Below are 12,446 nucleotides of genomic sequence, written 5' to 3'. Positions count from 1 at the left end.
CTATGCCACAGCGCCAGCCCCCCAGAGGGGTGTAAAGCATTCTCGACTTGAGCCAGTTTCAGTATCTGTACTTGCCTTATGTACTCCTCAGATGTACCACTTTCCATTTCAGTGCCCAGATTTTGTGTGTGCTCTCTGTTCCTTCTATAGAGTTCAGTGTGCCACTTCCTCCTAGAAGTCTCTCTGATTCTCTGAATCAGGTCAATGTCCTCGTGATGCATCTACTTCCCCCTTCCTAGCACTGAGCTTTCATTTCTTACTTCCTTGTCCAAATTGAGACTTTAAGTTCTACGAAAATTGAAGCCATTTCTATTTTATCCATGTTATATCCCTAGCCCTGGGAGAGAAGCCATATATTGAAGCTCAGTTAACATTTGTGGAATCAATGAAGGAGCAAGCCCGTGTGTGTAACCTCTGTCTCGAAGGATACAGAGCCAAATATCTGATTCCTGTGCCCAAGGAGCGTGGAGGTAAGGCCAAGCTATGTCCGGAAGGCAAAACCAGTTCCACGAATGAGACACACAGCATCTGTGGGAATTCAGAGGGAAAGAACAGCACATCAGAGATAAGACCTCTTGAAAGAGGGTGTCATTAGGGGCCGGCGCCATGGCTCACTAGGTTAATCCTCCGCCTGTGGCGCCGGCATCCATAGGGGTGCTGGGTTTTAGTCCCGGTTGCTCCTCTTCCAGGCCAGCTCTCTGCTGTGGCCCGGGAGGGGAGTGGAGGATGGCTCAAGTGCTTGGGCCCTACACCCGCATGGGAGACCAGGAGAAGCACCTGGCTCCTGGCTTCGGATCAGCATAGCTCCGGCCGTAGCAGCCATTTAGGGGGTGAACCAATGGAAGGAAGACCTTTCTCTCTGTCTCTTTCTCTCACTGTCTAACTCTATCTGTCAAATAAATAAATAAAAAAAGAAAGAGGGTGTCGTTGAGACAGGCCTTAAAGGAAGTCCAGAATTTCAGCAGGCAGAGACCATAAACCTGCAACGAACATTCAATTCATTGTCAGACTAGTGTAGCTGTCCCTGTGTGTCTGTGGATTCTTCATCTGTGAATTCAGCCAACTGTGGATCAAAAATATTAGGAATCAGGGTGGGCATTTGTTAGGAAGCCTGAAGCTGTCAGCTCGGTGTCTGGGTTCAACACTTGGCTTGGTCTTCTGACTCCAGCTCCCTGATAAGGCAGACCCTGGGAGGCAGTGGTGATGGCTTGAGTCCTCGGGTTCTCAACACCCTCCCAGGGGGCCTCGAGTGAGTCCCCAGATCCCTGTTTTAATGCAGGCTCAGCTCCAGCCATTGCAGGCATTTGAGGAGCATAGCCAGTGGGTGGGGCTCTCCTTTTCTTTGTCTGTCTCTGTCTCTTTACTTCCCAGTGACTTAGGGAAAAGACCCTGCATCCATATTAACTCGCACAGACTTCTATTTTCTTGTCGTGATTTCCTAAACTCTAACAATTTCTTCCCTAGCATTCACGTTGTATTGAGTATTAAAAGCAACCTCGAAATGGTTTAAAGTCTATGGAAGGATGTGCTATGTTGCATGCAAACACTGTGCCATTTTATATCACCATTTGAGTGTCCACACACTGGGACATCCATGAGGAGTCCTAGAACTGATTTCCAACCCACCCCTTCCACTGCAAAAACCCAGGGCTTCCTGTGTGTATAAGAGGTTGTTTTAGGGACTCAATACTTGGGCCAGTGACCTAAATGGGATGCATGTGGGGGAACGGACCGCTATGGCATAAGGCAAAATGTGTGTGTGCTGAAGTCCCCAATGTAGACAGAGTGCTGGGGGAGCTGAGAGGAGGAGGCTGGAGGATAGAAACAGAGAGGGCAGGGAGTCACTGTCTGGGTGTCTTTTCCACCAGGGTGGAGGACATTCAGTCTCCACAGCTGCAGATTTTAATGAACTTCTTGGAACTTGCCTTTGTTTCTCTTGTTGCTTGGCAACTCTCGGTGTGGCTCATGAGATGGTCACCGCTGGGAACAATTTTTTTTTAAAGGTTAAATTTTAATCTTTAAATTTACACACAGACCACACATGCAACACTTTCCTCTGAGCAGTGTGCAGTGACCTTGGACTTGTTAGAAGTATTTAACTGAAATTTTACGTTTATGCTTGCTGTGTCTGCAGGGGTTAATCCTGGACCCTTGGGTGACTCCGAGGGACATTTCGAGCTGGTTTCTTCCAAAGGGAGCGCCGGCTGATTAGAGGGAACTTCAGGTGCGATCTATTTATTCCCCCTCTCCCTCTGGGACTCCCACTTTGGGGATTCCAGCCTGCACTGCTCCCCAGAGCCCCGAGGAGTGTGTGCCAAATGGCGCGCCTCCCCCAGCTGGCTGCTCCACCCCTCGGGATCCTCAGAGTTGCTCAGCACCAGCCTGAGTAGAGATTTAAGGGAGAGAGAAGAAGGTTTTTGTCTTCAATTAACCTGAAGCTGGGACCTGGATTCAAACTCCCGCCATGGACGCAAATGCATCATACGTGTATGTGAGGGTCCGAGGGGGCTTGGGGCATCAATCTCAAGTGCAACTGCTGACCTCACAAACGTAAGGGTTCCCCAAGTCAGCAGCATCATTAGTTGCACTTAGATCATGATCTCTAAGACAGACCACTGGAGGAGATAACGCCAGCACTACTCAGCAGCTTCTAAAATATCTGCGGTTACATCAAGACCCATATACTTGTGGGTTCTGTGGTTTATGGAGTTTTCCCCCAAAATATTTCAGGAAACATGGGAGAAAATTGATAGTGAGCTTATTTTTTCTTGGGAAAAGGATATTCGGGGGGAGAAGGAGCGTTGATAAATTACCTGTTGATCTGTGACTACAGAATAATGCAATGATGAAATCAACTCTAAACGCCCAACTCCATGTCATCCTTATCAAGTTTACAGATACCAGGTGGTATAGACACAGGACGGTCACGCACCTGTGTGCTAATCACTTTGGAATCTCTCCCTATGTTGTAGTAAAGTGTCCGATTTGCAGATGAAGTGTGTTGCAAAATCTAAATGCACTCATGGTTTAGAGCAGGAATGAGGCTATAGATACACACTAAAGCCCCCCAAAGCATTCCTTTTCTTAGTTTAAGCACAGCTGATGCAAGTCAAAAGTACTTCCATTTCTTATGTCCCTGAATGTAATCAAAGCATCCAAAGTCAATTACGCTGAGCAAATGATATCTAAGTTGTAAACTACAGGAAAATCTGTGGGAAAAACATATTACCCATCAAAAAAAAAAACCTGCAACTTTATGGCTAGTTAATGGGAGTGTTTGGTTTTTATTAATAATAATTCAAAACAGATATACCAAATTCCAAAAGAGGATGGGAAAGAAGAAATAATCACGCTCTCGGAGGGAATTCACAAAAGACACACCCATATGATGGCATATAAATATCTTATGGAGCTATATTTTATAAGCTGAACTCTTACTGCCAGAAATGGAAAGTTAAGATTCTGGTTGCTGTTGACTCTAAGCCACAAAACAATTAATGACCAGGTTCCACGCCCTTCCCCTGCGCTGACTCCCACAGAAATCCCTCACAAGTTTACAGGCAAGTTTGGGCGAGGGCAGATTCTGGTCAGAAACAGCTGTGCCCTGCTACCGGGCTGCTTGCCTCGCTCAGTCTGTGTGCATCCCGGTGGGTTTCTGGAAGACTCGTCTCTGGGGATTGCCAGTGATATTCCAGGAAAGAAACAGGAGTTGAAAGTGGGGAGGGAAGCATACGGCTGGCTACCTGCTGCTTACAGGAAAGTGCTCATGAAGCCTAGCCTGCTGGCTGCATATTGCACACATCTGAATAACCCTGCTTTTGAGCGGTCTCCTTATTATAGCCAGAGAGAAAGCCAGAGAAGTTAGAAGACAGGTGCACAGCCAAGAACTCAGACACTGCTGAGGCCATTACCTTCTTCTTCTGGACTGGAAGAGGAGCAACCGAGACAGAATCTGGTGCCCCTACTGGGACTAGAACCAGGGGTGCTGGCACCATAGGCGGAAGATTAGCCAAGTGAGCCGCAGTGCCGGCCACCATTACCTTCTAAATCATTCTAGGACTAAGAAGGCACAGGCATTCCTTCTGCTGGGCAAACAATCCTTTTGCTTCTTCATATTTCTTTCATTATCTACATCCTTAGACTTTCCATCCCCTGTTCCCACCGCATCTGGGTTCTCATGTTGTCGACATTTTTTTTTCTGCATTTTTTCCGAACATCTGGAGAGCATGCCTTTTGGCAGGCCCAAGTCAGCCCCGTTTCGCACGAGAGGTCCTGCGAAGAATGGAGAGAATGCCTGATTTCAATTCCCAGCCGTTGAAAGACACTGCTGGGCATCTTAAAGTGCTTTTGGCTGAGCTCAGGACATAGTTGGATGGAGCAGAGCTGGGAGAGTTCCAACTGGGTATAATTAGAGTCCTGGAGTCACAAAGACAGATTTTTTGCTTTGTTCTGTTCTGAATCCCCCTCGGCACTGTGTTTTCCCCTGAGGTCTGAACCTCAGTGAGGCTCCGTGGATGTAGAATAAACTTGACAGTGACACGCAACCTCCTTCCCCGATCCCGTTGGCCCACAGGGGCCATGTTGCTTCTGGTTCATCCTTAGTCGTACTAATAGGGATCAGGGATCTTGAGAAATTACAACATCAAAAAAAGTTCTTAAGAATTCTCAAGGGAAAATTATTAAGTGTAAAGTTCCAGGCTCAAATCCTTCTCCTTCCCAAAGCTTTCCAATTAAAATGGTCTCTCTTGGCCCTGAGTTCCTATACTCTGCACTGATATGCGCTCAAACGTTCTGAACTGTTCACTTGGTCGTTGTACCGTTGATGTCTCCTCCAGTGAAATCTGGGTTGTTGAAGCATGGAGGCTTTGTTTTAGCTTTCTCTTTACATCCCAGTAACACTTGCTTCCACAGGCCCACACTAGATGCTCGTGAATAATTAATGATGGTCCTTCCTCCCTCCTCTTTTGTAAGTCCCATCAGATTAAATTGATTCCCTCAACAGTTTGCACTCTTGGGTCCAACTAGCAAACTGTTTTTGTGGTTCTGGCTGTTAGCAGCACGAGACTGACTGCAGTGAAGTCGGGCGGGTGCTGCCTGGGAAAAGAGTCTTAGCCAGAGACAGTCGACTTGCTCTTGCCACGCCAGCTCTTCCACCCGGCAACAGCCTCAGAGGAAGAGGACAGAACCTGTTTTCCAACTGCAGTGCCATTGAAAACCAAACAGAATGCATGCTAAGCTCCGATAAAAGTTGGGATTAAGACTTCGAGAATGATGCTCTTTCTATGTCGTCTGACCGTCCTGGAGAATGTTCCCATTTGCAAATTGAAATCTGGTCAAGAAACTCCAGCTGTGATGAATTCTGGACAGACAGGTCTTGGGTCAAGTTTGTCTGAAGTGTGCCTCACACACTCACTCTTCCATTCCCACCCCAAATTCCATTGCTTTCTCCACCGTGAATCAGCCAGTTCTCCATTATCATTTTGGACTTACAATCTACTATAAACAAATGTGGCTTGATAACTCTGTCCCGAGAGGAGGAACCCCTTTCAGGAAGTACATAAACAGAGAGTTGATGCATGCAAATACATTTTTAATGACAGAAACTAAAGCATTAGCCCAATCTGGATGAAAAATAGCATATCTATTTTTTATTTGAAGGTAGGCAACTCGTGACAGTGAGTACTAATGGGGCCAACTCTGATTGTAGTAAATGTTTCTTGTAGGTCTCAGTGGAGAAATATTGCTGTCTAAATCACTTAGGCTTGTATTATTTTAAAAGGGAGAGGCCACCTCACCCAGCTGTCTGATGATCCAATATCACGGGATGGGAACAGCTGAAGGTCGCCAATGAATCTTAGTCCTGGGACTGTGGTAACGCTTTCACTTTGAAGGGCCAGGTTTGCCTGGAAAGGGAAAGCAACTCCTTTAATAAAAGTAAATGCAGCACTCCCAAGCCTTTGTCCAGATGGAGCCCAGCAGCTCACCCAGTGCCTCTGTTCCTCCCTCGTCACCTTCTGCTTAAAGCTCTTCTGTTTTGATTCTTCCTGCCAACCTTTACTGACCCCCTCATTGAACTCTTTGCCCTTTAATTTTGGCCAAAGTGTGTTTTCCCCTTTGCACAGCTAAGACAGATGGGAACTTTCAGAGAACTTTTTCTACATACCCGGGGAAAAGAGAAAGAAGGAAAAAAGAACATAAAATATATTAGTACACAAAAACTCTCTGACATGTAAATACTATTTTATGATTTTTTTTAAAGATTTATTTATTTATTTGAAAGCCAGAGTTACACACAGAGAGAAGGAGAGGCAGAGAGAGAGAGAGAGAGAGAGAGAGAGAGATCTTCTATTCACTGGTTCATTCCTCAAATGGCTGCAACAGCTGAAGCTGTGCCAATCTGAACCCAGGAGTGAGGAGCTTCCTCTGGGTCTCCCACACAGGTGCAGAGGCCCAAGGACTTGGGCGGTCCTTTACTGCTTTCCCAGGCCATAGCTGAGAGCTGGATTGGAAGTGGAGCAGCCGGGTCTCAAACCGCGCCCATATGGGATGCCAGCGCTCCAGGCCAGGGTGTTAATCCGCTGTGCCATGGTGTCGGCCCCCTATTTTATGATTTTATATATGCTGCTGTGCACTCGGGGTTTATAGATTTTCCTCTTATTTTATGCTCTGAGCTGGTTTCCCCCAGCCCTTAGTGGCTGATACAAATGTATGGTTTTTCCACCTGAGTTCTTATTTCCAAAGCTCTTGCTGAGCTTCCTAGGGAGGGAATCATCCGAACACCCCAAGTCTCCTAGACATCTTGGCTCCATTCCCTTTAAGATCAAGAGAGGCAGCTTCCCGTGCAGTCGCCAGGGCCTCCCCTGCCCCTGCTCAGCCAGAACCAGTAAGATCGCCTTCTGTATTCTGGCTGGAGAAGCATAGATTTTAACCAAGAGATTGATGCCATTAATGACCCTGCTTTTTAGGTGTGATTTCCATAATCCTACAGCCCGGAAGCTGCCTTCATCCTGTTGAGGTTCAGTGATGGAAAATGCCAGAAGTGATGAATTAACATGACGTTCACATGTCCATACGGTGACAGTGCATGAGGAGAGGGCCAGCTCAAGGGCTGCACCTTCCCCCGTAAAACTCAGCATCAGACACCCAGCATCCCGCAGATTAACCCAGGAACAACATAGGCTTTGCTTTCCCAGAGCTCATTTGTGGCGTATGTCATTAGGTTGCTGATTGAAGCAAATAACCTTGATGACTTTTCCACCACTATCCTTCTTAAAGAAAAGGACGCCTACTGCTTTGTTTATGTAGTTTCCACCACTAGAGTCTTTCCCTTACATGAGAAGAGCTTGCCCAAGCCCACACAGATCCCTACATTTTGGAGTATTTGGGAAGGTTGGATGAGCCTTTATAAGAAGACAAGGAGTCAGAAGAAATGGGGCTTGCTATGGACAAGCTCAACTTACTGAAAACAAAGAAAGTAATATTTTGGGCCTTACTGAGGGTGAGTATACTTGTCACTCTGAGTTCAAGGATTCTGACCGCATGGCAAGTATCAGGAAGCCAGTGGGTAGGGAAAGGAATCTGTTGAGCAAGAGCTTCCTCCTCTTTGAACACAAGGGCGATACGCTCGAATGAAAGGCTTGCTGCTCACGTCTGCTCTCTGATGCCTGGAAAAGCAGGATGCGGGCTTCTGACATCTTGACCCCAGAGTGTCCATAAATCTGAGTTCAAGCAAAAACAAGGCTTTATTCACTGGAAAAAGGAACCGCTCTAGCAAACTTTCATCGCTTAGCTGTTGAATAATCAAACTTGGGGCTGTTTATTTGGCGCAAACTACGCCTACATGGATAAATCCACCAACTTGCCATCTCCTGCCACCCACCTGAACCCCCTTAGCTGGGAGGACTTGCCCCAGCTGCCCCCTCCCCGCCCTGGCGCTGAATTTCACTCCGAGTCAACCTCTCAAGCCTTCAGTTTCCTTTGCCCTTGCTATCTGCCCCTACTACCCAAAAAAACAGACCAAGCCAAACCATCACCTTCAAAATAATCCAAGGGGCTCGGACCCTGTGCTCCGTCAGTTTGCTAGCAGGCCCAGCCCACACCTGGCCATTAGTGTCTCTTACCCATCTTATCAGACAGAAGCGCCGTTATCTTGATGCCTCCTTTTTTTTTTTTTTTTTTTTTTTTTTTTTTTTGACAGGCAGAGTAGACAGTGAGAGAGAGAGACAGAGAGAAAGGTCTTCCTTTGCCGTTGGTTCACCCTCCAATGGCCGCTGCGGCCGGCGCACCGCGCTGATCCGATGGCAGGAGCCAGGAGCCAGGTGCTTTTCCTGGTCTCCCATGGGGTGCAGGGCCCAAGCACCTGGGCCATCCTCCACTGCACTCCCTGGCCACAGCAGAGAGCTGGCCTGGAAGAGGGGCAACCGGGACAGAATCCGGCGCCCCAACCGGGACTAGAACCCGGTGTGCCGGCGCCGCTAGGCGGAGGATTAGCCTAGTGAGCCGCGGCGCCAGCCGATGCCTCCTTTTTCTTGTGAAATTCTCCCTACTTCTGGCTTTAGGGTAGAAGGGACATGTGCGTCCTGTTGTGCCTCTCAGCCCAGTTCCTACTCAAAGTCTTTCCAGCCCAGATCCTTGCATTGCATTTGTTTCCAGAACGTAAATTCATTGCCCTAAAGACCTCTGCTGATGAAATTTCTTCCTTATTTTTCTTCTCCATGCATATTCCTGCCATTCTTCATTTCGTGGAAGAACCTTTTGAAAGCAGCCCCCGTTGTGTTCAATAAGTTGGCCTCCTGAGCACTTTTATGACCCAGTTCCTGTCTCTCAGCTCAGCCCATCATCTGCTGTGCACTTCACCAGCGTGTCCACGCTGACCCAAGCCTCCCAGAAGCCCCAAACTCCACCTCCATGGTCCCTGCTGATCCACCCCTTTTCTTCTGTGTATCTTTACCCACACGTGCCATTTCCCCACAATCACAGGACCAAGTTGTTTTTTTTTTTAAAGAAATTATTTGTTTTCATTCTTTATTTGAATGGCAGACAACCAGAGAGAGAGAGAGAGAGAGAGGTCTTCCATGTGCTAGTTCACTCCCCAAGTACCTATAATAGCTAGGGCTGGGCCAGGCTAAAAGCAGGATCCTGGAAGTCATTTTGGCCCTCCCGCATGGGTGGCAGGGACCCAAGTGCTTGAGCCACCACCTGCTGCCTCCCAGGTGTGCGTCAGCCAGAAGCTGGACGTGGGAGCGGAGCCAGGACTCACACCCAGGCGCTCTGACAGGAGCTGCGGGCATCCCAAGGTTCACTGTAACTGCTGCACCAAACAGCTGCTTCCTGAGCCAGCTTTTGACTATAAGCAGGGTCTCTGGTGTCACGATTGATTTTCTTCCACTCGTTTTTAAAAGATTTATCTATTTGTTTGAAAGAGTGATAGGAGAGAGAGAGAGGTCTTCCATCCACAGGTTCACTCCCCAAGATGGCTCAACGGCTGAAACTGCGCCGATCTGAAGCCAGGAGCTTCTTCCGGGTCTCCCACAAGGGTGCAGGGGCCCAAGGACTTGTGCCAACTTCTACTGCTTTCCCAGGCCATAGCAGAGAGCTGGATCAGAAATGGAGCATCTAGGACACAAACCAGTGCCCAAATTGGATGCTGGCACTGCAGGCGGTGGCTTAACCCACTGCACCACAGCACTGGCCCCCTTACTCATTGTTTTGATTAGTTCAACTTCACCCTGAGTCTACATTTTTCAGTGGTTTCCTATAACCACACATTCACTTATTCTTTGAACCAAGCTGTTTTAAGCAGGCATTGTGCTAAAGGCTGGAGCGTGGCTTAGGAAAAAGCTACTCTGCAGCCAGGGCACTGACAGCCTCGCAGAGGGAGCATATTAGGTAGATATGGAGAGCCATACCCAATTACAGACTAACCAGGTACAGATGAAGATCTATGAAGACAGAGAGATCTGTGGAGGAGCCGCTCCAGCTGGGAGGATCCTGGAAGTGCTCTCTGAGAAAGTGGCATTAACGGGAGGTGTGAGGGGTGAGTAGGAATTTTCCAGGGAAGAGAGGATGGACAGTGTGCGTGCAGGGCCTGACACGGGGAGGGGGTGAGCAGAGTTCAAGGGCAGGAGAGCCCAGTGTGCAGGGCTAGCAAGCAGGTGGCTCTGGGTGAAGGCGGAGGATCAGATGAGAGTCTGATAAAATCTTGAAACTCACATCACGATGTTTGGAACTTGTTCTGGGTGTGATGGGAAGGCCTTAAGCTTTGGCTTTTTTTAAATGATTTATTTGTTTATTTGAAAGGCAGAGTTAAATATAGAGAGAAACCTTCCATTCACTGGTTCATTTCCTAAATGGCCACACAACCAGGGCTGGGCTAGGCTGAAGCCAGGAGCTTCTTCTGGGTCTCCACATCTTCTGCACATGTGTGCAGGGGCTCATGCACTTGGGCCATCTTCTACTGCTTTCCCAGGCACATTAGCAGGAAGCTGGATTAGAGGTGGAGCAGCCGGGACTGGAATTGGTGCCTTTATGTGGTGCTGGGCTACAGGCCTTGGCTTAGCCCCCTGCACCACAGCACCAGCCCCACCCTTAGGGGTTTCAAGCAGCCAATGAGGGTGATGAATGCTACATCTGAAAAAGACCTCTTAGTCTGTTCCATGAAAAATGAATTAAAAGGGACAAAGCCAGAAGCAGCATTGGGGAACAGTCAGAGATAAGGGTGGCCTGGATGGAGAAATGACAGATGTGGAAGACCTGAACATGAGCTTTGGAAGAAGCTGCCTCACATACTTGTGGGGGCCAAGGCCAGTGAAGAACGGGACGCCCTTACCCAAGCGCAGGGTGTCACACGAACGTCACCGGAGAGCAGGTGGCTCTGTCTATGCAGCGTCCACACAAGACGTGACCGAGGAAGCCACATTGGAAAGAAGAGGCCAGGCTTGTGCTGTTGCCAATAAAAATGTTCAAAGACAAAATATACACATGTATTTTGGAAGGAAAACCAATTTGAGAGTAGATAACCCTGAGAATCTAAAATAGGGAGAGAAACCAAGTGTGGCTTCTAGAACTCTCCGTTGAGCTGTGGGGAGTTGATGGTGCTAATGTGACTGGGACAGGGAGAAGCGTGGGAGTCAGTGGCTACAGGCTGGGCATGGCAGACGAGTAGGGAAGGGCTGCTTTGTGGACACCTCAAGTTCAAAGTTCCATGTGAGATTTCCCAGGTGGAGATGTGAGCCCTGTGGGCTCTGCCCACCCTCTGCCGTGTCGTTCCTCCCATTATCCAGCTCTGCACCTCCCTAGCGTCCTGTCTATGGACTCTGCGCTGAACGGGGGCTGTGCACGCCTGAGCAGGATGTGAGCGCAGCCTCACAGGTGCCAGAGACGCTGGCTGTGCAGCGGCATCTGTAATCCATTTCCTTGGAAAGCAGCGCCAGCCGTGGGCAGCTGCACAGCAGGCTTCAAAGATGGGGAATGGGGCAGAGGTGCCAGGGACTGCTTCCAGGACAGCGGCTAGCCAACAGGTCTACCTTTTTACACTCTTGCCCCTGCTGACAGCTTGATGCCGATAAGTACGGTAACTTTGGAGGCCACATTGCTGAAAGTAATGGAGACACAGGAGCAGGGGCCTGAGCCCCCAGATCACTGCCTCGGGAGAGCTGCCCAGTGACAAACGCGATACAAAAGGAAGAAAGGTGGTTCTGTTGTGTTACATCATTGGAATTTTTAAAAAAAGATTTATTCTATTTATCTGAAAGACAAGAGTTACACAGAGGAGTGGAGCCCGAGAGAGAAAGAGAGAGAGATCTTCCAGCCACTGGTTCATTCCCTAAATGACTGCAATGGCAAGAGCTGAGCTGATCCAAAGCCAGGAGCTTCCTCCGAGTCTCCCATGTGGGTGCAAGGGCCCAAGGACTTGGGCCATCTTCTACTGCTTTCCCAGGCCAGAGCAGAGAGCTGGACTGGAAGTGGAACAGTTGGCACTCATATAGGATGCCGGTGCTGCAGACTGGGGCTTCAACTTGCTGCGCCACTGTGCCAACTCCACACACCATTGGGATTTAAGAGCTTATTTGTTCTAGCAGCTAGAATGCCTTCACCCATTTATCTAACTAACATCCGTTTTCTATGATTGCTTGAATATGTTTTATATCATGAATTGTAATGGGATCTGATTTATGTATTTTGGAGGGAACTGTGGAACATCAAGACACAACGTGTGGTCCTGTGGAATGGACGGAAACAGAGTAAGATTCCTGGGTGCCTGTGTCTAAAACCTAAACGAAGAGGAAAGCTCAGGCTGTAGGACCGGGTGTTTTAACAGATCTCCTTCCCTCGGGGAATTTGGTCAGAGACAGAAGGAGCTAGGTCTTTTTCAAAAAGAAAGGCTACCTTGCAGGGGTCCAGGGATAGAGCTGCTTGGAGGTTGGATCCTGTAAGTCAGACTTAAA

General features: G+C 48.4%; 1 long non-coding RNA gene across 10 annotated transcripts in view; it reads left to right on the top strand.

The window, feature by feature from the left end:
* Positions 1–12,446, top strand: part of LOC103350989 (uncharacterized) — a 53,781-nt gene that overhangs the window by 30,409 nt on the left and 10,926 nt on the right. For 9 of the 10 annotated variants that reach the window (XR_011381405.1, XR_011381407.1, XR_007909608.2 and 6 more), the window contains 2 exons: positions 336–470; positions 2,135–3,268. This is a non-coding gene — a long non-coding RNA (uncharacterized lncRNA). Of the gene's footprint in view, positions 1–335; positions 471–2,134; positions 3,269–12,446 lie in introns of those variants that run through there. The other variant, XR_011381404.1, reaches the window with a different exon arrangement.

Source organism: Oryctolagus cuniculus, chromosome 13 (genome assembly GCF_964237555.1).
Source record: "Oryctolagus cuniculus chromosome 13, mOryCun1.1, whole genome shotgun sequence".
NCBI classification, from domain to species: domain Eukaryota; kingdom Metazoa; phylum Chordata; class Mammalia; order Lagomorpha; family Leporidae; genus Oryctolagus; species Oryctolagus cuniculus.
The sequence above is the reverse complement of the archived record's forward strand: the minus strand, read 5'-3'. Positions and strand labels throughout refer to the sequence as shown.